This window comes from Aptenodytes patagonicus, chromosome 6 (assembly GCF_965638725.1).
Source record: "Aptenodytes patagonicus chromosome 6, bAptPat1.pri.cur, whole genome shotgun sequence".
In the NCBI taxonomy this organism is placed as follows: Eukaryota; Metazoa; Chordata; class Aves; order Sphenisciformes; family Spheniscidae; genus Aptenodytes; species Aptenodytes patagonicus.
The window spans coordinates 35,500,262-35,524,920 of NC_134954.1; the positions used below are offsets into that span (position 1 = coordinate 35,500,262).

A 24,659-nucleotide genomic window follows, 5' to 3' on the forward strand; every position below is an offset into this window, starting at 1 on the left:
TTAAGCTCAAGCTTCCACCTACTTACATTTTCTTTAAAAATGCATAAAACCATGAATTAAATATACACATCATTACTCATCAAATTGTTTATCTCTGTACTAATTTTCTATATATACACAGATTAAATATTCATGTGCTCCTTCTCCCTTTCAGAGCATAGTTACTCCTAGTTCCTTATTCTCCCACATTGGTGTTTCCAGTTGCATTGTATAAGTTGAAGATCATTTAGGTAAAAGCATCCTTCGGGACTTCTGCCTAAAAATTCCAAATTAAGTGGGTTTTTTTTTTCCTATATTAGTAGTGGAAAGCTGTCCATATGCTAACGTTAAGCCTGACAGATCTTCGATTACCCCTTAGCTTGTAGTTATACAGCTATAATGCAGTTTAGATACATTCCATAGTTGTTAATGGCTCAACACACTGAGACCTTGAAGAATAACAACCAAGGTTATTTAGTAATGTAATGCAATAAATAAAACAGACTTCACCATGTATGCAAAAGTAATGAATGCTTTGCCGATTTTAAGGCATATGTTTCTTTAAAGTTCTCAGAACATAAATGATTTAACTGCTACACACACACGCACAAACACAAAATCACAAGCCAAATTTACTGCAAACTTTTCAAGCTGCAATAAATAGGTAAAGACATAAATTGCTGGCAATTAGGAATTTACTGAAGAGGGTAGTTAGGGGAATTGCGCTGATTCAGAGAGATGAAATGCAAATATATCGTGCTTACATGTACAGGGCCACTGCACCTGTGCCCTAGCTAAAGCACTAAATCAGCAAGCCCAATCCAACACACACACCCTAAGGATGCAGATCACAATGCAGCAGTGAAATCCTAGAGACACGGTGTTTCCACTGATGTTAACCAGAGCTGTGTGTGTTTGGCACCTAAGACCACACCAACAGCAGTACACTGTATTTATAAAACAAAAACATGCAAGCAAGCACTGATTGCCACCGACACTGCTTCCAGTCACAGACTTGAGACATTTGAAACTGGTAATGACAGCAGGAGGCTGGAAATCCTTCTCTCAGAGAGTCTCTCACTGCCTCCACACATCCTGCTTTTCTGTCACACTGAAGGGCGATGGTTGTTACCCTAAGAAATCACTAGCACTGTAAGAAGTGCCTGGCTATAGCTGAATTATCATTAGCAGAAGTACTGTTTCAGTTCCTGGAGATTACACGGCTGAGTGAGGCCATTCATGGATGAGCATGGATCAAAATGTCCCCACTGCCTGTGGGTTAGCAAACCTTCATGTACTGAGTTACTTCTCTACCAATGTATTCAGCTTGCAACAAATCGTTGTGGAGTAGTCTAAGCTGCGGAAAAAGGGTTGCGGCTTAGGTGAAAGACCTCTCCCAGGAATGCTCAGCATGGCAATGCCACTTCTACAGGGGCTCCGACAGAAGGGTGATGACTTATAAGCCAAAGGAAATAGAGGTGGGAAGGAGCATACCTGAACTTCTACAGTGCACAACACACAGGAATCACGCACAGACTCAGGGAAGCCAACACACAAATGAAACAGACCATTGTAGCGGTCACAGGGCCTCGGTGGGCAGGAATGCCCTCCCCCTTCCCCGCCAGTCCCTTTAGCAGTCCTGGCCCCAGGACAGGCATAACCTAAATCCCCAAACTGCTATGCAGGTGGCAGATGAACCTCCTTGCAAAAGTTGATCTTAAGTAAAACCTGTGCCATGAAAAGTCTTTTTCTTTCTGTTCCAAGTACATGGTTTGATAACCCAGGATTACACTTAGCATCCAGTTGTTGGTGTTCATGATTGCTTGAGTCTCTGCACTGGTGCATGCAAGGTCCTCTGCCCTCGGATCAAGTCAGGTATGGCATCCAGTAGAGGCAGCTGTTGGCAGGAGTCAGATTCAGATTCAGCTATAGCTAAAATAAGCTGTAACACAAGCCAGGCACAAGGGAAATCCATTCAATGAGCAGCTTGAACAAATCTATGTTCAATTAATGTAGCTTTTCAAACACTGTGACAGTGTTTGTGCTCTAAGAAGATGGTTAAGACATTGCTGCCACCAATCATTGCGGCAGTTCTCCTTCCTCTCGGGAAGCAGTGTCAGTCCAGGAAGGGAGCACAATTAGCAGTAACAAGAGAGTATGTGGGGGAGTGCAGGATGAAAGGCAAGACTGAAATTACTATTGAGGCATTCCTTAGGAGAAAAGGAATTTATGAAGAGAGGATGAGGACAGGGGGGTGAAAGATGGAAAAAGAAGGAAAGAGGAAAACTTCAGAGACAAGAACAGGTGCAGGGGGGAAAAGAAAGGGGAGAAAATCTGGAAGAAAATAAAACAGAACAAGGAGCTTGAAGAAGAAAAAAACATTACTCTGCGATCCATGGTATTAATGTTGTCTAATTTTGGGTAGATATGTATCTTCTGCTGCCTTGCCCTGTCCTCCTTGCCATAATTGCCCAGTTCACCCCGCCTATTCCATTTCATCAGCACAGACAAGAAGTAGCACCGAGCTACAGAATGGATATTACTGGACAGCCATTTTCTGCCAGATATAATGTATAAGGGCTGAACTCTGTTACATATTCCTCCATCCACCACATATGCTCATTTTCATGAAACCTTAGGGAGTTTGCCGTCTCGTACTGTGCTGCCCCTCCTTCTGGTTTAGCTGCAATTAGCAAACAGGTTCCAAGTTATTAAAGGAAGATTGACAAACACACGGAGGGCCTGACAGATGGACCAATTATATAAGCCTTATTTCTGTAGGCATCCAGGCTGAAAAGAGGACAAACCATGAGGAACATGAATCATGCTGAGAGTAAAGAGAAAGTGCGTGGGTAGGTGGCTGAAGGGGTGGGGGAGCAAGGGAATACAAGACAAAAGAGGTGCTGCAAGGGAGTTGAAAGGGAAGGGAATGAGCAACAGAAGGTAGTAATGTTACTGGAAGGAGTCTGGAGTTATGTGTCAGAAAAGGCAGCTGGTTTTGAAAGGAGAGAGTGTTACCTGGAGCTGTGAGATGCTCTGTAATGACAGGAGCACCCTGGGAGAAAGAGTTTGCTGGAAATATGATCCAGGAAGTAATAAAGGGAACACAAAAAGTTAGGGGATGAGGTAAAGGACAGAGAAGCTGTGAATAACTGTTGAAGTCTTCAAGGGATGAAGGAAAAATGAAGAATAGATCTCTTATTTGTGCAAAGTGAGATACACCAAATTCGATGTTGCTATGGAGATTTACACCACCTGAGGACCCAGGTTCAACTGTTTAAGGCAATGCATATAATTATTCTTTTTATTTTCCCAAATAAGTACTTGCAGCCTTTTGCTTATATATAATGTGTTTCATAATTCAGAATTCTGTCACGGTTTGGCAGATGATTGATGTACTTGCATTACCAAAGCTAGTGCCAGTCTTGACTAGAAAGGTGCAATTAAGAAGTATGTTATGAAACAAATGCCCTTTACAACTTAAATGGTATCTGAAGAAATGCGTTTTATTTAACAGATATGTACAAAAGAGAAAAGAAGCAAAATTCAGTCTTTAGAAATTGGTTTCATTTAAAAAGTAAAGAAAGCACAATAACAGAGGATAGTGCTTCAAGGGTGATACAGAGAAAGCCATGTTAACCTGCGTAGACAGCAGGGATGCAAGAATCCAGTTCAGCATTACTACAAACTTCTACAACTTTTGGCAAGTTATTTAAAGCCCTATGCTTCTGTTTCTCAACCTGAATAACTGCTGGAACTAAACCTACCCTAAGGATGTATTTTGAGACTTCAGTAATAATTCCTAAGTGCTTTGAAAAGTGCTACATCATGTAAGTGAAGAAGGTCATTATCAAAATTGTGCTTCAGAAATCATCACTAACAAGGATCTTTTCTATAGCTAAAACTGCGCCAAAAACATTATTAGCTTGCAAATCACAAAGCTCCCGTGGACACACAGGAGAGAGGCACAGATGAGAGCTGCGCCTGTACCGCAAGGGTAGGATCTCAATGATTCTATGATTCTATGATATGTACACCCAGCCTCACTGCGTGTTGTAATGCTCAGCTGCTACTACCAGTTAACCTACAGCAGCGTAAAGCTCACTGCAGACCCACGTGCACAGTCCCTTTTCATCTGCAGACGTCCGACCAGCAGTACCTCCGCTAAGTAGTAAAAATGTTTAAATTATGTCTGCTGGCAGATGCTGTAGTCTCAGCTGCAGTGTAGGGGTAGCCTAGCAAACACAAGTCATCTCTGGAGTTAGCTGGAAGAGGGATGAATCACTGGAAAGGGGTAGTATGGCCATGTTGAGGTGTCACAGGCTTGATTCCTGTTCTGGGGTCTGACAGTCACAGTTATTCTGTTCCTTGGTGGTGTTTTTAGAAGATGAATTTGTATCTGTTCAGGGTTCTAGGACACCTTTCTTTGCATGGATGTTGGTTTGGTACAGATACTGGCTTCGTATTGAAAAATCATATTTCAAGATGCATTTTAGAAAGAAGCCTGATTGAATAGAATATAGGGAGGGTGCTTTATTTAAGAACAACAAGGAGTGTATGTAAGCTTTAACAGAAACATTAATTGTGTGAAAAGCAGGCCTGTCTCCATCTCACTTTGCACGAAAAGTTAATAAGCTAAAGCTATTAGAAAAGGTGCCACACATTTTGTTAGAGAACACACTTTTTCCTGTAAACTCTTTAATCCTCTGAAATTTTAGGAAAGCTGCTTGTGATTTGGAACTGCTCTACATAAGTTGTTATTTCTAACATGCTTGTCTTGCATGCAGGACAAATGTTCATATAACTGGATATCATTTTTATGTAAACACTGAGATGACTGATTGTGTAATACAACAAGGTTACTTGATGCTATAACTGCCTGCTAATGTGAAAAGCCTGTTAGCTGTCTAGTTGTCTGGCAATGCTTAGCCAGCTTTGTCTACGAATTCAGATGGAAAAATTATCACCTTTCTAAAAAAAATTTCAGAAGAGGAGGCAATGCCTTCTGCAATAGATATGTAATTATCCTCTTTCAAGATTTCATTAAAAAAAACCCAGTATTTTGAAGCATCTAAGATATGTTATACAAAGGTAAGCTGTTGAACTTATTTCAACCTCTTTGAAACTTCTTTTAAATTTCAACTTATTTTATACCCAGGTAGGTCAAAAAGAGCATTTTGGAAAATAAGAATAAAAAGAAGACTTAAAATCCTACCTCTGGTCTGCGAGTTTCATGCAACAAGAACAGATGCAAATAAGACTATGTTATATTTGCAGTGCACAGATTATGTATGCATGAACTGAAAAGCTTACCAAGACAATGCTGAGCCAACTGAAGGGTAAAAGCTAATTTTGAATCCAGACATACTTGAAAAATATAAGTTTTTCCACCTTCTGTGAAATGGTGAGGAAAAAGGTGTTATGAACGTTCTTCATTGAATGTTGGAATTGTTCCTTCAGCACTTTTTCTGCAATACAGTATGTGCCTAACCCTTATAGCTGGGATGCCTCCCAAGGGAGATGCATCGCTCCAGCTGAGAACCAATGGCTTTAACCACATATTCCTGCAGATGGAAACAGTTATATCCTTGATTCACCTGTTCCAGGACAGCACTTTACTGAGCTTTTTGGAGAAAATGATAAATACTTGCCCTGTGTTCACAAATCTCATCTAAGTTTACTCCAATCAGCCACAATAGAAGTACATAAACTGCTTAATTTAACTGTGATGCATCAAATGCAAAGCCAGGATTCAAAGCCAGTTTTGTGTTGATTTGCAAACTACTTATTTATCTGTGGTATATATAAAGATGAGACACTGTACTGGAACTCATTGCTAGTGTCGGGGTACTCTACTCCCCTTCAAGAACAAACCTACTGACAGGTGAAGCATAAACTAAAGAGGAGATACAGAAGGGAGTGTAAACAAAGTGACTGGAATGAGATTGCAGTTTTACTTTGAATGCTTCCTGTCTTAAATAAAACATCAGCCATTCCTCATCACTGCTTGTTTTTTGGCGGTGATGTCCCTTATAAAGTCTCAAAGAAGATCAACCACTTCTGCACCAACAGAAAGAATCCAAATCCTCTATTTGCTGCTGTAGAGACAGGTCTCGAGGCTTAGTCTGAAGAAACAAAAGCAATACTTCCTGCTGTTTTCAGGGTGTATTTTAGATAAAATCTGTCAATATTCAACAATTCAGAATAGCTCCTCTTGCCTCACCCCAGGCCACAAGAGTCACTGATGAGACTCTGCCCCAGTCTTAATGCTGGCTGGGCTCTGCACCCACTGCATCACTCCAAGCAGTTGCTCTATGCCTCCCTTTGCACCTCTTCAACTGTGCCTCATCTCCACTTACACTGTACCTTCCTGCTTGCCTCAGCTGCTCCTCGTTAGCCTTTTCACGCACTGCATAGCATACTGGGACATCACCATCGGTTGGGGCTCTTAACTGCTGCTCTAATATTTAGTAATACCAGAATATTACTAATGAAGGTGCATAAATATTTGGCAGGTTTGCACAGATGCTCTCCCATAGTCCCCCTTCATAGCATCTTTCAGGATTTGATAGCACATCTTTAAAGCTGGAAAGTTAAGTTAAAAAAAAAAAAAAAGCATTCGTTGCGTTCTGGAAAAATAAGGCATACGAAAGTCACTGCAATCAATCTGAATTTCTTCCTGTTAAAATCTAACCCTCTAAACCCTACAGCTTTGTTTTGTTATTTTTGTCAGATCCCCAGATTCATCTTGTAATAATGTGCTCTCTCCCCAGAGACCTAGCCGGTGCCTTTCATCAGCAACAGCCTTCCAGAAGTTCCACTTAGCTCACAAAGCAAACACAATGTTTGGCATAATATTTCAAAAAGGTCATACTGTGCTTTCTAACTTGATGGCCATTTATATTGCTTTACAACATTTAAATTCACACTCTGCTATCAAGCGGAGCCACGCCATCTAAAAATAAATGCTTAAAAGCTAAATAAAAAAAAAATGTCCTAGATACCTGGGTTTGGAAATGTTTTCTGCTTATCTGAAGACAAATTCTGATGCCCTTCTTCACAATTCCTTTAACTCAAGGGTCAGTCCACTGAAAATAGCAGGATAGATGCTGAGGCCATTACTCCCAGGTATTACATAGTGCCATAGGTTCCAAAATACCCATAATATACCTCTTATGACCACCAGCAGAGCATCCAAGTACCTTGAATTTAGTATTTATTTTCACAACTCACCTTTGAAAGAAGGAAAGGGTATTAATGCCATAGGACAATGATGCACAGAGAAATTCAAAGCAGAGTGTATGCCACGTGCAACAGTCACAGACCTGTTCTTACACATACATGAACTAGCGCCAATCCACAAGTCTGGAAACCATGCCAGCCTGGAGCCAAACCTGGAGTTCTGCTCGTAGGCATGGCCTATGAATTTTAGCTCAGCACTCCACTCCCCCCCTTACTTGGCCCCTGGCTCATATCTGATTTCCGATTAGCGAAAAGGAATTTCACTAGAGCTGACAGTGCCATTTCAGAATACGGCTGCTGAAAAGCCAGAAAAGAAGCATTTGCCCATAGGTAACCACTTAAACTGAAAAGCTGATAGTAACTCTTCTTTTGCTGAAATAGAAAAGTTTAAACCTAAACTATTGTTTCTTTGAGGCAGTACAATCTGATTAACCAGCACAACAAAGCTTCACCAGAATTTAAAGCAAGCACAGCTTGAAAATACAGCCACTATCACTAAAGTAAGTTATCCTTTGCCACTCTTACACACATCCATAGATGAAGATGTGTTCTATCAATTCATTCATTTAGATACAAAATCAGTTGAAGGGCATAGGGCATTTCTTTGTGACTTGAATTATTACTTATTTCTACTTGAACCACTGCATCCATACTCTTTCTACCCGCACAAGTGAAGTACCTCCACATGGAGCCCACTTACATACAAGCTGTAAAGCCACAAAACTGAAACAGGTGGCATCCCGCAGGTACAGGTACATGGGGCACAAACAGTTAAAAATGTTGACATTTCCCACACCACATTGTTTACCTTACCTGTAGTATTTGCAGTGATTCCCTATGCTTTGAGGGGGAACCACTGCAAATACCACTGTCCCTATTTTTGCTTCCTAATTTGGACTTGCTCGTACATATTTCATTTTATTGTCTTTCAAGCTACACCAAACCTTTGAAAATTGCAGTGTACCAAAATTGTAGGCAATCCACACTGGCAGTTTCACAGGTCTGGGGATCCTCCCTCATTCATTTGTTCCCACTTATTCAAACCACAGCTTTTCACTCACTTGCATATGAAGATAAAGCAATCCAAGTATTTCAAATACGCACATTCAACTTTATGTTTTCCAGAGTATATTTATTCAAAACCCCCTATTCTATGAACAAGTACTATATCAAGCTATGAATTGGCACATCAATATCATAGTAGATCAGAAAAAGGTACCCAAAATAAAAAGCATAATTTTGCTCTTTTTACATTACTTTTCAAGTAGCTATGCTATGTAATTCTCTGTTATTTTAAAAATCTCCATTTCCTACCAAAAGATGATAAAGGCTATATTAATCCAAACAAGTTATTGTGAGTCCATATTGTAATTAGTAATGTCCACATTTACTATGCCATGCCGTTAATTCTGTATTTCTTACCTCCTGTGAAGCCTGAATTTTGCTTATGCTGATATTACAATGGATTATGTACATTGTGTCTTCAAATTAACGCATGTTTGTTACTAATTTCAGGTCTCCACAATTTTTCCTTTAGCATAATTATGGAATGGTGATTAAGGCACGTATACAAAAGGCTATGAGAACATTTATCCTAAATCCAGATGCCACAAAAGCCATGTGTAATTTTTCAAATGGAGGTGTACTCATCAACGTTAGACAGATCTCAGGCAGTTCTATTCAGCATTTTCCCCTTAGCGTCACTATTCAGACTTCCTTAATTTCTGCCTCTTTGATCTCTCTTCAAAATATAGTCCGAATTTAATGATAGTCAAATATGCTGGGGGGCTTTTCATAGACTTTCAAGGACTTTAGGTGAAAAAATCAGTGTGTACTTCCGTAGCTCTCACGGGCAGTGGCTCTTCCCTCACACTACATCAAAAGCCATTCCATTAACTTGAACCGCATAGCACTAGGGTGGAAGACAAAACTTCTTTCCCTAGACAACAGCAGTAGAAAAAATCCCTCAAATTTCTCCAATAGTTGCTACATCTAGATAGAAAAGTGACAGCAGTTGTCTACAACATCACATTCTACAGATCTAATACTCTGCAGACCTGCTGTCCTGTTCTGAGTAGGATGGGAGGTGGCCAAGGATGGAAGGAACATTTTCCTTTCCATTTGTGAAGATTCTGGAAATGATATAGTTAGTGTCCTGTCTGCCCTAAAATGAGGAAAAGCCACGCAATCACGAGACGAGCGAATGGAGTAACAAGCAGAAAGTCTGCCAAAAAGAGAATCTCTGCACCTCGGGTTCATAGAGATCACACCAAACTGCAGAGAACGTCTGACTGACAGGACCCCTGAAGAACTGCCTTGGCCCCACGCAGCAGCTGCCACAGCTTAACATCAGGATGCGGTTTGGTGTCAAAAATCTAACAAGGGCTTTTAATGCTAAAGGTGTTATTTCGTAACAGTTGTTTATATCCCCATACAGCCTCACCACTGGCTGTGCGGTGACTTCGTGATATTCCACAAGCGGAGAAAACATGAACTGTCTGCCATGAGACAGAACAAACAAATATTTTCAAATAAAATAACCATTTCCCTGCTACAAATAGAGACAAATACTGCAATATTCCTAAGTTAGTTGCACGAGTCAGGAAAGTACCAGTTGTGATAAATAATTTAATCTTATAAACTTTCTTCCTTTGGGTACAAACTACTTTCAGTGTTTATGATTTAAATAACTAAATGATATTCTTCCATGAACAGAGAGAATAAACTAGAAATCAGATGCATGGTCATCCCCCATCACATTTTTGTGGATCTATAATGAAACATTTGAGAAACTGTATATGCTGCCTCTGATCATGATTGTTCTGTTCATTAGTAACACTTTCGCAAGTAAACTTTCAGCCACAGTGCCAATTAAAGCTATTTAGCGGTGTTTGGAAGTTAATTAATAGTAAATTAAAGTTCTGAATTTCATTCAAATTCTTCATCCATACATTAAATTTGTCTCATGGCTGGCATTTCAAAAGAATTCTTTGTCAAATTATTTTCATCTAACGAAAGAAGCAACTAAAATGGCCTTTGTGCTTTGTTTCTTGGTGTCATTGGAAGACATCCTTCAGGATATTTTACCAAATATTTTCAAGGAATCCTTTCTCCCTCTTCATATTTGTAATAGCTGTCTATATTGCACTAGCATTAATAGAAATTCCATCAAAAACTGGAAAAAGAAATCCTTCAGGCTCCTAATTGACTTCACCCTTGTCTACTCACACTCACAGGACAGCGTTACTCCTTTGCAGCTAGCAGGCTACCAGATGTGTTAAAAGGAAACAAAACGAGATTATCTACTCATCAGATAAGTAGGTATGTCTAAGATAGATTGTCACAGTACAATATTTATATGGTAAAAATGAATTAAAACTGACATGCAAGAGTAGAAAAAAGTTGAAGAACAGCTCAGGAAAAAAGAAAAAAGGGTCATAATTATTTGTCAGGCTTTCATGCTAATTAACTGATGGAACATTTGTTCCATAAGCTTTCTATCACCATATTTTTCACAGAGAATTAGCTAGTTCTTTCATCAGTTTGCTTCTATATATGCTATGGGCTATGTAATATTTCACAGGTTCAGATGGGTTGAGGTTCCACCCTGGCCATGGGTCACTGAGACATCTCACAGAGTAGCACATGGTGAATTTCCTTTGCAAGACGAAATACTGCAGCAAGCCCAAGCTAAACATCCTGCTCCCTGAGACAGCTTTCCTTTGCCCAAGAAAAGCAAGGATCATGCAGGAACGGTTTGCTGGAAACGGAGAATCCAAAGTCAGGGGCCTGGTGAAACTATAGTGAATGGTGAAAGGTACTTTCCTGATCTCATGCTGTATTGCACACTACAGCAGTGACTGGCTACAGACCCAAATCATAATGATGGCAAAACAGCCTCATTAGCTTGCTTAGCCCTGGGACTTCCTCAAGGTCAGGGCCAAATTCTATATTGTTAATTTTTCTGTGTCAACAACGAACAGGGAAGGAGGACTGCAATCCTCCAGATTAAACTGGTATAGCTGTAGTGACTCTATTTGCATTAGCTTTCTTATGCATCTTGACCCGATCAAGAGTCAAAAGCACAAATCCACCTCACTGAATCTCTGGGGCCACTGACTTCAGTAGAGTTGAAAGAGACATGAAACCTCCAATGACCACAACATCCGATTCAGGATTGCAAATTGCTTGTTCAGGAGCCCATCATGACTTCAGAAGTCAGTGGGAAGAACAAGAAGCCACTAGAAATGGAACCTAATCAATCCATTTTGATAACAGCTATTTTAAAGAACAGTTGAGGTCAGCTGTAAAATACAACTGTAATTGTACAACTTAGCCTGTAAAATTGCTCTTTGCTAACACAGCTATGCCAGCTTACACTAAGCAATCTGTGCTACGGAGCTTATGGAAACATTAAATTTGCTTAAAATTCCACTCTGTTTCAAGAGGATGACACTCAGAAGGATGTCTGGAGGGAGTGTTAGTTTATATGTAATGCACAGTTCTGAGTCACCAGTCAGCTGTGATATAATTGTCTATGTGTCTAATGGTGACCTACTGAATAGAAGCTAAAACCAGACAAGAACCATTAAATTACTAGTTATTCTGAAATAAAATGTGTTTGAAGTGGGTTTTTGATGGCCAGATCCTTTCTGTATGCTCCACTGCATGTTAGCATGTCAGAAGACATGACAAATAAGGAGATCACAAATCTCTGTAGTTTCTTCCGGTATCGCTTTAAAATAATGCTTCATCTGATCTTCTAACTATATTTAAATTAATTAAAACCCATTTATCACTACAAGTTCTCTGAAGTACTTGAGGATTCAAAGTCAGTTTTTCTTGCTCTATCAAATATCCTAGTTTTCTGAGTGGGTAGGATGTGACCTATAAATTACCATGATGAATAACTCCGTGAGTAAGAACGTGGGTCAGTTTTTCATTAAAATTAAAAGGTCCTGATTCTCTGTTGTCAGATTATCAAGTGCTGCTGCAAAGGGAAACAAAGCGCTGTCAAAGCAGAGTGATGATATTTTACATCCAGTTTGCCCTGGTGTAAAGAACACGTCGTGTTATAGGACACTGCGTAGGCAGAACCATTACGCTCTTTTTCAAGGACAGCAAGTAAATTCTGATTTATTCATGGAGAAGAAATTTCTTGCTGGTTGAAACTCACTTCCATGAATGCACAGGGTCAATGTACCACTTAATTCCTATATAAATCTTCTGAAGATGGACAAATTTCAAGTAGCACAATGGTGTATAATCTCTGCCAATCTGAGGGAAAGACAGCGTTACTGGTAATTCCTTCTTCTGATCCAAGGGTTTTGAAAGTCAGAGAAATGTGAGCAGGTTGTCAAGTTATGGAGACTGCTGGTGAAAGACAGATTTTAGGATATTTTAAAAAATGCAGCAATGAAGCCTCCTGACATTATTGTGCATTTTACACAGACAGAAACTACCAAAAGTGCAAGATGCAGCTGAGAATCTTTAAAGAAACAGTTGAAGGTAAACTAAAAGCAAGTTCAAAAGCAGATTGAATACTCACAGGACATGACTTTGCAACTTCAAATTATACCTTTTCATGATGGGGACAGCTGCTCCCAGTTGAAAACCTCACAGATGCCACGTAGAAACAGTGAAACTGCTTACAAACGCAGTATTAAGTGCATGAAGGAACTTGCACAGAGAATGGAAATACATTTCTCTAAATTATTGTCAAGGCCATTTGTAAGAATCATAAAGGAGAAAATCTCAGCTAGAAAAATGATGTTTTTTCATCAATGTGTCACCTCTCTGGTTTGCACATGACCTCAGTCTTAGCAACCTCTTGCCAAAGGAGAGTTGTCACCTACAAAATGCGTCCCTGAACTCCACAAGATAAGGAGGGATCCACAGGTGAGCGTCTGCGGCTCAGCTCTGCAATCTGTTGTGCCAGTAGATACTTTGCAAATTTGGTGGTTATTTACTGATTTATAACAGTATCCTTCACAGAGATTTACAAGATCGTATAAAGCAGAACAAAGAAATGCTCCAAGTATCTCATCTCAAGTGGGTAGATAGAGGGAATTTTTAATGTTTGACCTTAAACATATTGAAAGTATAATATGGTTTCATCTGTTTTCTCAAATGAGAGAAATATCTATACCAAGAAACTGCAGAGGACATAAACAGTACATTAAATGAATTACCTGACCTGAAAAACAAGGCTTTGGGCAAAGATGTGAACATTGATCAGCATACAAAGATAAGGAAGAGCCAAGGAATGAGGATTTTTCAATAGAAATAATGAAGATTTACCTTTTTATCATTATTTTGTGCTAAATGGGAGCTGAGAAAGCTGCCTGAATAAAGATGTGAGAAAAACGAATGGCAGAAAAGTATATTAGATATGTTACCGTACTCTGAATAGATCATAAATAGGTAACAAACAGGACAAAAACATAATACATAAATACTGTAAATAATGAAAAATATCACATATAAGATCATATAGAACAGTATCATATGTAACGCACATTGTGACAGAAATTGTAATTAGGTATACGAAGGCAAAATGTGAATCAATGTCTTAATGGTTTAACTCATGCAGCTTGGAACAGAAAATTACTTAGAAGGACCTTATAATTATTTTCTGATGTTCTTCCTGAAAACATCAGTTGATTCAGTCTAACACCAGACTGAAGAGTGAAACAAAATGTTCAGAACAGTATTGTCAATCACATCCAAGCTTTAGCACCCAATACGATTTACACAGGTGTGTCCTACACGCTCATGTGTGAGATACACATTGACTATCTGCCCGATCTATACCCAGATTGTCTCTGCACACCCAGATTGACTGTCTAAAGTCATACAGCACCACGATTTCCCCACAGTGTGGGAGAGGATTTGGACAAGGACAGCTCCCGCAAGGAAAGGAAATGCTATGTGTTACTGGTGGGAACCACTAAGCTTTAGAGAGGCTGTTGAGAAGGGGAGACGTGTTCAGACTCTGACTTATTGAAGATGGCTATAGGTGTCCCTGGACATCCTGGTTTAAGGTATTTCCCTAAGCCAGCACATGGGATGCATGCTAACCAGTATGAAGTACACAGCTCGGCATTTCCAGGAACTCAGCATACAAACAAAGACAAATGAACAAGTAGCTGCCTTTTTTATCTTTTAAAGAAAAAGGGAACAACCTAGCTCATCGAGGACAGACGTCAGCCTTCTAAGTGCATGAATATCAGCTAGTTCTGTGGATTTCATTGACGTGAAATACAAGTTCTCAGAGTCACAATGTGAATCTTTTGAACCTACATGCTCAATCTTACTACAAAGATATGTTTTTAAAGAGAGGATTTTATAGTGAGCAGCAAAGCATAGTAATGATTAATACCCTGATTGCCAGCAAGTGCTCTAAACAGCTCTTACTCTACAGACACTGACATTCTCTTGCCAAAGAAAAAACACAGAGGCATTTCATGTTAAAAAGCAATGTTCATTGAAATAGAAAAAGCACTAGCTGACAAACAGTACAGAACATATATGCAGCATATTCTAGGAAACAGATATTTAATTTACCCTATGCAGTATTCACTTTAGCAGTATTAATAAAGCTTACATTAGTTTAACAAAAAGAAAAAGGTATTACATTAAATTTTTGGTTTAAATGCAATTATAACTCTTAATCAGCACCTTTTAGTGGGGTTACTAATGGAAATGCACTAATTAATGCTGGACACTTATCATTTTATTCTGGTTTTAAGAGTCACTGTTATTTGCAATTCTGTTATCCAGAAGAACACCTGTAATGTTCAGAAAACCCAATCAAACCTTCACAATAGAGATTTGACTATGATTCAGCAAAGGCTCATATGCTTAAAGTCCTATCAAAACAAAATCTGAAGTAAGCATCTATCAAATCTTTTTACAGGGACGGAACAGAAAAAAAGTACTCCTACTTTTCCTTTATCTGATGCATCTAACTGTCTGAAATCAAGGAGAGCCACTGCTCCCTCTGTGCACTCCCAGAAGGCTTATAGTACTCCAAAAGGGTAAGTCAAGCTCAGACTAGGATATAAGGTAGCTCTAGACCTTCGCTTAGCTTGCATGTATTCTTCTGTGCCAGGAAGCTCATAGATAAGGCAGCAGCAACCTGGCCCTAAAGGCCAAAATCCAAAGCAGAATATATAATCCACATCTGGAGCAAAAAAGACTGTGGAGGAGCAAAAACTACACATATGCAAAATTTGTGTACACAGAGGGGCAGGTATGTAGGAGTTTTAAGTAACCAAAAGAAGAAAAAGAATGAACAAATGAAATATTTCCTCTAGATTGGGGTACTAACCCTTAGCTACAATTTTTTTTTAATGATAAACAGATAGAAATACAAGTTAAATTTGTATCAAAACAGTAGCTGCTTAAACAATGTTTTAGACTATTTAAAGTCAGGCTGTATTATCTTGTAAAGAGAATATGTAAATGATAAGAAATATGGTAGCTCGATCAAACTTCTGTCCCCCTCCCCAAGCTCACTGTATGTAGATAAAAAACAGTATCATAAAATCTGGTAAAGAAAATGGGAAATGCTTTGGATTCCTGTGAAATAAATGAAACTGCCAAACATTTCTCGATGGTTTGGTTTTTAAAAAGGAAAAGCAGTACGGGAGAGAGAGCAGAAGAGAGAACAATTACGGTATTTATGCAATAGGAATCAAACAAAGGTATTAGGAAGATCTACAAATTTCAAAACGAATCTCAGGAGATGATAAACTAAGAATGGTTAAACACAACACTGACTAGGAAGCAAACCCTAATACAAAGAGTATTTTTTGATTCATTGAATTTGAAAAGCTATTGGAAAAAGACATCTGATCATCACCAAATTTTAGACATGGAAAAAGTAAATACAATTTGCATATTTAATTATTTCCTCTCACTGAAATAAGATTAGATAATTGTAATATTTAAACAGATCCCATACTAACTCTTCCATCTGGATGCATTAACTGGATTCTTTCACTTTGATAGTGAAAGAATCTTGCAAAATATGCAAGCTGACCAGCTGGATTCTCATGTGCCTGGTAGGATTGACAGGATCCTCAAAGAGCAAGTGGATCCTAAACAGCATGTGGACACTGAAGGTCTTCCTCTGATTCATCTCTCAGGCTCACAAATTGGGGTGCTGGAGTTCATGCACATTGCAGAGATGGTATGGAAAAATCACCATCAGGATTTTATTAGGCATAAGCAAACACTCAACTGGAAATCAGGTAGAATAAATAGAAGAGGCCACTCTGTGATGGTAAAGGCTTTTTCACCCTCTCCAAAGAAAGGCTTTAGATACAGCCACCCACCTATACAACACCTATCACATCAGGGAACTATGCTACAATACAGGGGACATTGCCACTTCTTCTTTGATGTTTTTAGAGAGTCTTACAAACTGCGTGGATTTTGGGAGGCTTGTGCCCTTGTAGAACTAAGCGAAGAGATCCTGTCTGCTCTAAGCAACGGTGATTTATAGCCTACTTCCAATAGGAATGGGCATTAGCATAGGGTATGGAAACTGGATTTCCTAACCCCCGCCCAGAGGATGCCAGCAGCCTCTGAGTCCTCGGCACACCAGCACATCTCCCGGTAAAAAAGGGGTGGGAGTATAGCAGGTTGTAGCATACGCATGTGTTTTGTTAACCTAGGCAGCACGGGTAGCAATGGCAGCAAAAAAAAAAAAATAGCTCGGGCTTCAGCTCATCCACAGGTGAAGATCATGTCTTTGGAGTTTGTGTATTCAGGACACTAGCACCCATCACTGCTTCTTCACCAGTAGTTATTACCATAATCACACCCTCGTTCTCCTGTGCAGTTGTATTCTCAGAAATAATTCCTGGTAGCTTATATGTAAGGATATATTAACAATTAAAGGTTTATCATAAAGAGCTTTGATACATCTTAACAAAAGTGGAATTAATCTGTATTAAACAGGTGACACAAGCTGGTTAACACTTTCAAAAGTGTATTTGGAACAGAAGCAGTTTGTCATAAGGTCAGTGCTATCATGTAATGAGGGGCTCTGCCACACTGCTGTAGGAACAACAGTGTACAAAATATTTTAAATTAGAGATTTGTGTTTGTATTTTTTTTTTAAAAGCACAGACGTTAGAAATATTTTCACCCACATACTTGACATTACCTAAAATGAAAACGGAAGACCAGTGAATCAGCCTTTCAGCACACATTATATCAGTTCAAAAAAGCCCTGAAAATGTGGGGTACATGGAAAACTGAACGCCATATGGAGTGGGTTTACCACCACAGCAAAAGAGACTCAATCCTTTTGTGAAAAGACAATTGATTTTTTTTTTGACCAAAAGAAAAGTAAATAAACTTTATCTAGATTCCTGTAAAGTGCCAAATGAACTGTTACATGGGGAAATTATTAAACTAAAAAAACCCTGGAATTAGCACCAAAACATGCTTTAAAAAAACCTAACTGAAGTGTACAAAATAATATGTCATCAAAGAGAAGCTATCAAATGGGGAGAAAGCTATTGATGCAAAACCTCCAGGACTGGTCCTGAGACTCATTTTATTTAGCATTTTCATCAGTTATCTTGGCACAAAATAGAAGAATCAAACTAATTAAACATTAATGGCACAAAGTTAGATGGCACTGATGAGGATCACAATCACATACAAGAAGAGCTGGATGACATTAAGGACTGGAGTAGCAAAAATGAAATAAATTATGACAGTAAGAAGTGCAAGGTCTTGCCCTGGAAATTAATACGAATTCCTGCTATAAACTGAGGGCACAGGAGGAATATTGGCTGGTCATAGGAAGATGATGGTCCTGCAGGGTGATACAGCCATACACATCAGTGTGATGCAACCTGAGGAGATACCTCATTGAGGTGGAAGATGGGGTATATTAGTGTGAGGGTCATCAGGAAACTGGAGGGACAATCTTATGAGAGGGCATTATAAGGCCCTAGTTATCTATCTCCACAAAACAAAGGCTGACAGAGGGTATGATTGCTCAGTGAAATTGCTGAAGATTAAATACCAACAAGGAGAGACGGGCCAATATACACAGGAGAAGAAACGGGGGCTGGAACTCAGCATAAAGTTTTTAACACTCAGGAGAGTAAGGTTCTGAAACAGTCTTTTAAAGCTGATAATTTTTAAGGCCAAATTTATAAAAAAGGATTAGCTGACAGGTCTGCATGCAATTACAGAGGAGCAAACATGCTCACCCAGGAGAGCCGCCTTCTACTTCTACATTCTCTGTTCCTAATGGCCAAAACCAGCTCAGTAAGACAGACAGAGCTTCATTTCTTCTGCCAAGCCTTGATCTGAACTTACAGATCTCAGAGACCAAGACAGTCAGAGACAAAAAAGAAATACAGTCCATATGCCATCCTCCTGTACTCTACTATTTAATCTCCAATAGCACTGTGGATATAACTCTCTTTGGAGACCTCTGCAATCTCTCAGCAAACTGGCTAAAATAAGGCAAATTTTTTCTAATTGATTCTGAGTTTGGCAGTTGTTTTCATGTGATTTCCCGTATTAGTTGAGTGAAGGTTTTTTAAAACCTTCATAAAATCCAAGCGTGCATTACAAGAAATGACTATGTTTATGACCTGACATTATGTCAAATAATTACATATTAATGTAATTTTTTAAATGACTATTTTTTTCTGATTCACATTCTGCCATACACATAAATCCAGCAATACTCTGTCTCGCTTTGGAATATATTAATGTGCAAGAGTGGATTTTTCATCTGACTTTGAAAAGTGAGCACTCACTTGGTATACGCTGTTCTCACAGAGGCTGTTCTACATTCTGGGCAGCGGAGGGGGTTATCCCATGTCACCAGAAAATGTTACACGACAGCCTCTGAGACACTTCCAACTCCACAAGTTCACCGATAGTTTAGTGACTGGAATCCAACAGTAGTTTTACTGTATGACTTGGAAACAAATCTACTCGAGTGCAGAGCTTTCCAACAAAGATTTCCGATGCAGAGTGTTTCAAATATATATTTTGGTGATGTAACCATGAATTTTAAGTGTCTAGTTTTAGCCTCTTTCTATTAGAAACTCTTAAGGAAAGCTTAGTTTTCATCTTTCAGTCTTGTTGGTGTTCATAATCAAAATGAAAGACATGAAATAGTGTTTAATAATAATTAAACATTATAACTTTAGTTTTCCTCTTCTCTCAATTTATTAGCAAGAATTTTTGCTTTGTTTGCCTTTGGGCAAAGAGCAATCACTGATTTGTTATGGAGACAGAATTATTAAAGTTGTCCTGACCTATTTTATTTCCCTACTTACAAAAGGATATCCCCTAAAATTACACTAAAATACTCCAAAATCTGCTTTCATGAATCAGAAGCCTTAGAGAGCAAGGCAGCATTGAGACAAAGCAAATCTTCAAAATACTGAGTAATGCCTTTACTCCATCGATCTTTTACTCTGTCAAAATATTAGCTTTTTACTATACCACATTTTTCATGCCACGTACAGCAATTACGATGTGACTGAAAAGAAAGGAAGCCTGACAGGTCATGCTCTTGTACGGTCTCCAGATTTTAATGGGGCTGACAAGTCTCAGGGACTCTCTGACTGCAACGGAGGTGCTGTTCTGCACAGTATTTCCCACAGTCATGACACAACGCAATAATCAAGTTCACATATTGCTTAAAAAAAATAAAGCAGCAGCAGCAAGGAGAAAAGGTAGAAAGCTGTATATAGGTTAAGAGCGAACCATGGTGTAAATCTCACTGGATATTTGCCAGTAAGTATTCACATATTTGAACTGGCATGTGCAGAATCGTATAAGTCTTTCCTTATCTACATAAGGAAATAAAATCAAAACTCTCATGCCATTGCAGGGGAAAGAAGGGGATTGCAGTTATACTGGGCCCAGCATTACGTCACTGAATTCAAGCACAGTTTCAGTCCTGACCTCTGCCTGATCGGAAATGGGCCTAATGCACTGCTGGACAGCCTGTGTTCACTTGTTGCTGGAGTTCATGTGGTAATTCTGTTATCACTCCAAGGAAAATAGACTGCAAAAGGCTTGGACAAAAAGCACTGTTGCAACTGCTTGCTGATGTGAACACAGCAAGCAAGCCCCTGCTTTTGTCAGCTACTTCTTTTGAATTTTTCTACTCCTGTTCCTCCCCACAAGCAGCATTGCAACTGCACTACCCACAGAAACGTGTGTGTATCCAGCGTAAGACACAATTGTGTTTGGCAGCTGTGTTCTGAAAGCAGCAGCTCTAGGAGCTCTGAAGCCATCTGCAGTACCTCCTTTAATTCTCAGCTTTCAAGAAGTGCTGGCCTCGGAGTACTGGACTAATGGGCTGGCCTCCCCCATCCACTCCTGAGAAAACAGCATCACCCTGCAGTGCAGTCATGCTTCCTCCCCAAGTGAGTGCATTTTGCTTTTTCCATAATTTTGGGGAAAATGACATGAACAAGAACTCTTCATTTCAGTGGCCTCATTTACCATTTCTTCAACAGCAAGAGAACTAACACAGCATACTCATCTGTTGTAATGAATTATGAGCTTCCATTAGATGCAAAAGTAGTTTGGGGCCAGTCAGCATTAATATAACACAGCAGCCCTCTAGCCAGAGGTCCAGGAGCCACTGCGGTTTAGCTGCTCAAGATGTTTTTTCTGTAGCTCCTGTAAATCCAGCAGGCATTTCAGAATCTCAGAAATCAGGGCTGGAGGGATGCTTAAGAGGTCATTACTCCTTCTACCATCTCAAGGCAAGATCAACTTTACCACAACTCTTTGTGACAGATCTTTGGTCTTAGGGCTGTAAAATGCTGCAGCTCCCACAGCTTTTCTCAGCACTCTGTTTTTCAGCAATAGTTAAGCAACTTTCCTTAGAAATTCGCTTACATGAAGAAGTTTGCACCTCAAAGACTTAAGAAAAGAATAGATATTTCATTCAGGGCAACACAATTACTGTAGTCAATGTTGATGAGGGGAACTTGAGCTTGAGATGTCTAGGAGCCACTACTATCCTGACCCTTACAGCTATAATTCCCAGTCTTTCTGATGGTAAAAAGTCTCAAGTTGTCTTTCATTCATGGCCTTCCTGCTTCTTAAACTCTTATCAGAGAAAGATCTTCTCACTTTCTAAAGTCAAATCAATATCTAACATGAGTCTCGCTGGAAACATTTTTCTCTATTGCAGAGGGTTACGATGCAGACTGGAATAATTTACATTACAATTACCTCTCCTATTGTTGTAGAAAAGATCTGCAGAAAGCATAATGCAGAGAAACATTTCACCCCACTTGCTGAGTTTGAGCAACCTATAAAGAGTTATTCTGTGAAGACTTGGAGAGCCCAGCTGCTGTAATATGTGCAGGCACTATGCATTACTTCTAAAAATAGGGCACTGTGGAATAGGGTGGAAAAAAGGAGAAAGTCGGCAACAAAAATTCATCCCCAAATTTTCCACTTTTCTCTCTTACCTGAAAAGGTATCTTGCACAAAAAAAAAGGGAAGGTGTGATCTCATACCCTCAGACCCCTGACAGCAGGGGGAGTGACACCCCGTTTGTTTGTTAGCTCTGTTACAGGTGTTGCTGTATAACCTTGGACAAGTCACCTATACCTGTTTCTCTGCCCATCTTCCTTTGTATTGTCTGTGTAGATTATGTAGCTTAGATCCCTAAAGGTACTTAAGCACCTAATGCCTCTGTGGACATGTGTCTAAGTGCTCCACGTCAGACGCTGTCTCTTACACTGTGTATATACCAGCTTTGATCTTACCTGCCATACTTCATTGCTACTGACACAAAAATTATCGCCACAGCTCAGCTCTGAGCTCTTCTGTTCTACAGTATGAACAACAACCACAGGGCCCTGTGGGAGTTAACAAGGGAATTAACTTCTTTTATATATTCACAAAAGTCAGGATAAGAATTCAAACAGAAGGAAAAGCATATCACAAGGAAAAGCATGTCACAAAACCACCGTATAAAATCATATCCACAATAATTACAGCTTGATTTTAACTTTAAAATTCATACAGAAGAAAAGTATGGAAACATCAGTTATTTTGAGAACAGAAACCTCCCCCAGTATTTGCTTCTCAGCAGACAGTGGGCTCAGGATGACTTGGCTTTCCTAAGCTTTAGCAGCCTCATGTGACAATGTCCAGAGCAAGGGGACCAAGGGGAAGTTAGGACAGTTTAAAATATGCTCCAACTTGGACCAGGAGCTGGGCAGATGCAAGCCCACTCAGATTCACAAAATGTAATTCTTGCTTATGAAAGTGAAGGCTGGAAGGTGACCTTATTGCATGTGTAAGCTTACACACAGCAGTCTAAGGGACTGATCGCAGGGAACTTGTCAGTCTTATTAGATAAAGGCATAATAAAACACATTCCCTGGAAGCTAGAGAAACTCAGTCGTAAAAAAGATGCAATCTCATGGTGGTGTGTACTTAAATGCTGAGATGGTTACTGAAAGTGGTGGTACACCACTTGACTTTTTTAGATGCTTTGCAGAAGGACTACTGGGAAAAAGTCTAGTGTCTGTATATACTGATATGGTCAGATGTTCGTAGCCTGGGTACAGGATGATCTATCTCTTGATATCTCAAGATATCTTTCAAAATGTTGGTATTTCTTATTATTTCTGTATTTCTATAGTGGCTCCTTCTGGCCTCAGAAGACAGTTTTTGGACTTGCTGAGCACTACTGCGGTGTCCTTATCCAGTCCCTGAATAGAGGCCAATGAATAACACGCCCCATTTGGCAAGTGCTTTCTCAAGTGTAAACAAACAAGTGTGTTTTTAAAATGCTCCCCCCCTTCTTACAAAAATAAACCAAATTCACCATATTAACTGATAAACTGTGTACTAAAATACTGACAAAACCCAGCAATAAATAATAAAAGCCCAATTCTGCATTTTAAAAGAAGCTTTAGAACAGAAAGAGAGGTTATTACTTTAGCTCCCAGTAAGAACAAGGATAAAACTGCAGTAAAATTGTGTACTATGTTTTAAAAAGATCAGAAGGAAAGCCACTGTAAGATGGCTTTTATTACATGGCATAGTATATGTTCTATAGGGATTGAAATGCTCATGTCTTTTTAAACATTTAGATACTTCAGGTAATATTTCTATTACATGCAATGAAGTAAAAAGTACCCAGAAGTATGTTTTCATTGTTCATCTGGTTCCTTAAGGAATTTAAGGAAAAAGTCAAAGCCTGTGTCCTGTTATTTTATACATACTGTACATATAGGAAAAAACAAATCATAACAAGCAATAAATGTAGGAATTAAATGCAGATATTTGAAATAAAAAAATTTGAATGCTTAACTAGTAAAATTTAATGTGCCTTTTTGGTTGATAATTTTTTAATATTTTCTATATTTTGACTGTTTAATATTTGGCTTTTTTGCTATTTTGATACATATTTTGATACTATTGAAAACTGTTTTCTTTTAGAAAATGAGGCATATCACATGCAGAGCCTAGTTTTCAATAGTAAACTTCAAATATTGAGTAGGTAAAGGAAAGGTTACCAGGTTACTGTGATTTTTTGAAAAATCTTATACACCCACATAGTCAGATTGATTCAAGTTGGAAGGGACCTCAGGAAGTTACCAGTCCAAGCTTCTGCTTGAAATACTCTCCGAGTACTTTGGGAACCCCTTAGAAAATTGAACTCCTTCCTAGGAAGCAAAGTCCAGAACTGGGATAGTCACCCAAATTCTTCCTACTGGCAGCAAAGAAGTCTTACATCATCCAGGGCTGTACTAACAGAAGCACAGCCAGTTGATCCACCTTTAACTAAGCACTCGTTAGACCATATCTAGATATTGCATCCAGTTCTGGGCCCCCAATACGAGAAAGATGTTGATAAACTGGAGTGAGTTCAGTGGAGGGTCACCAAGATGGTCAAGGGCTGGAGCACTTGCTCTATGAGGTGGTAGATGGTTGGAGACAGAGACAATGGGCATAAATTGAAACAAAAGAGGTTCAGATTGGATAAAAGGAAACTTTTCTACAATGAGGACAGTTAAGCAGCGAAAGTGGCTGCCCAGAGACGTTGTGCACTCTCCATCCTTGGAGGTTTTCAAGAGCAGACTTGCTTGAGGGATAAAGCCCTCAAGCAGCCTGGTCTGATGTCATATCTGACCTTGCTTTGGGCAGGAGGTTGGACTAGACACCTCCCATAGTTCCTTCCAACCTGAGTTGTCTTATGATCCTACTTTCCCCACAACACTTAAGGCAACTGAATTTTGAGAAAAATGGGAAAGCAACCAGGTATATGAGCTAGCAGAGAAGCAGAGAGAGTGATGAGAAATCTTTCTCTGTCCTTCTGCTGCTGAAAAAGCAGAACAATTTACAGTGTAATTGGGGAAAAAGGATGGCAAAATTGCTTTCCCAAAGTAAACACCTCATAT

General features: G+C 39.3%; 1 protein-coding gene across 1 annotated transcript in view; it reads right to left on the reverse strand.

Moving 5' to 3' along the window:
• The window catches only part of SPAG16 (sperm associated antigen 16), a 427,499-nt gene that overhangs the window by 56,615 nt on the left and 346,225 nt on the right, over positions 1-24,659 (reverse strand). The gene's annotated exons all lie outside the window — the stretch shown is intronic.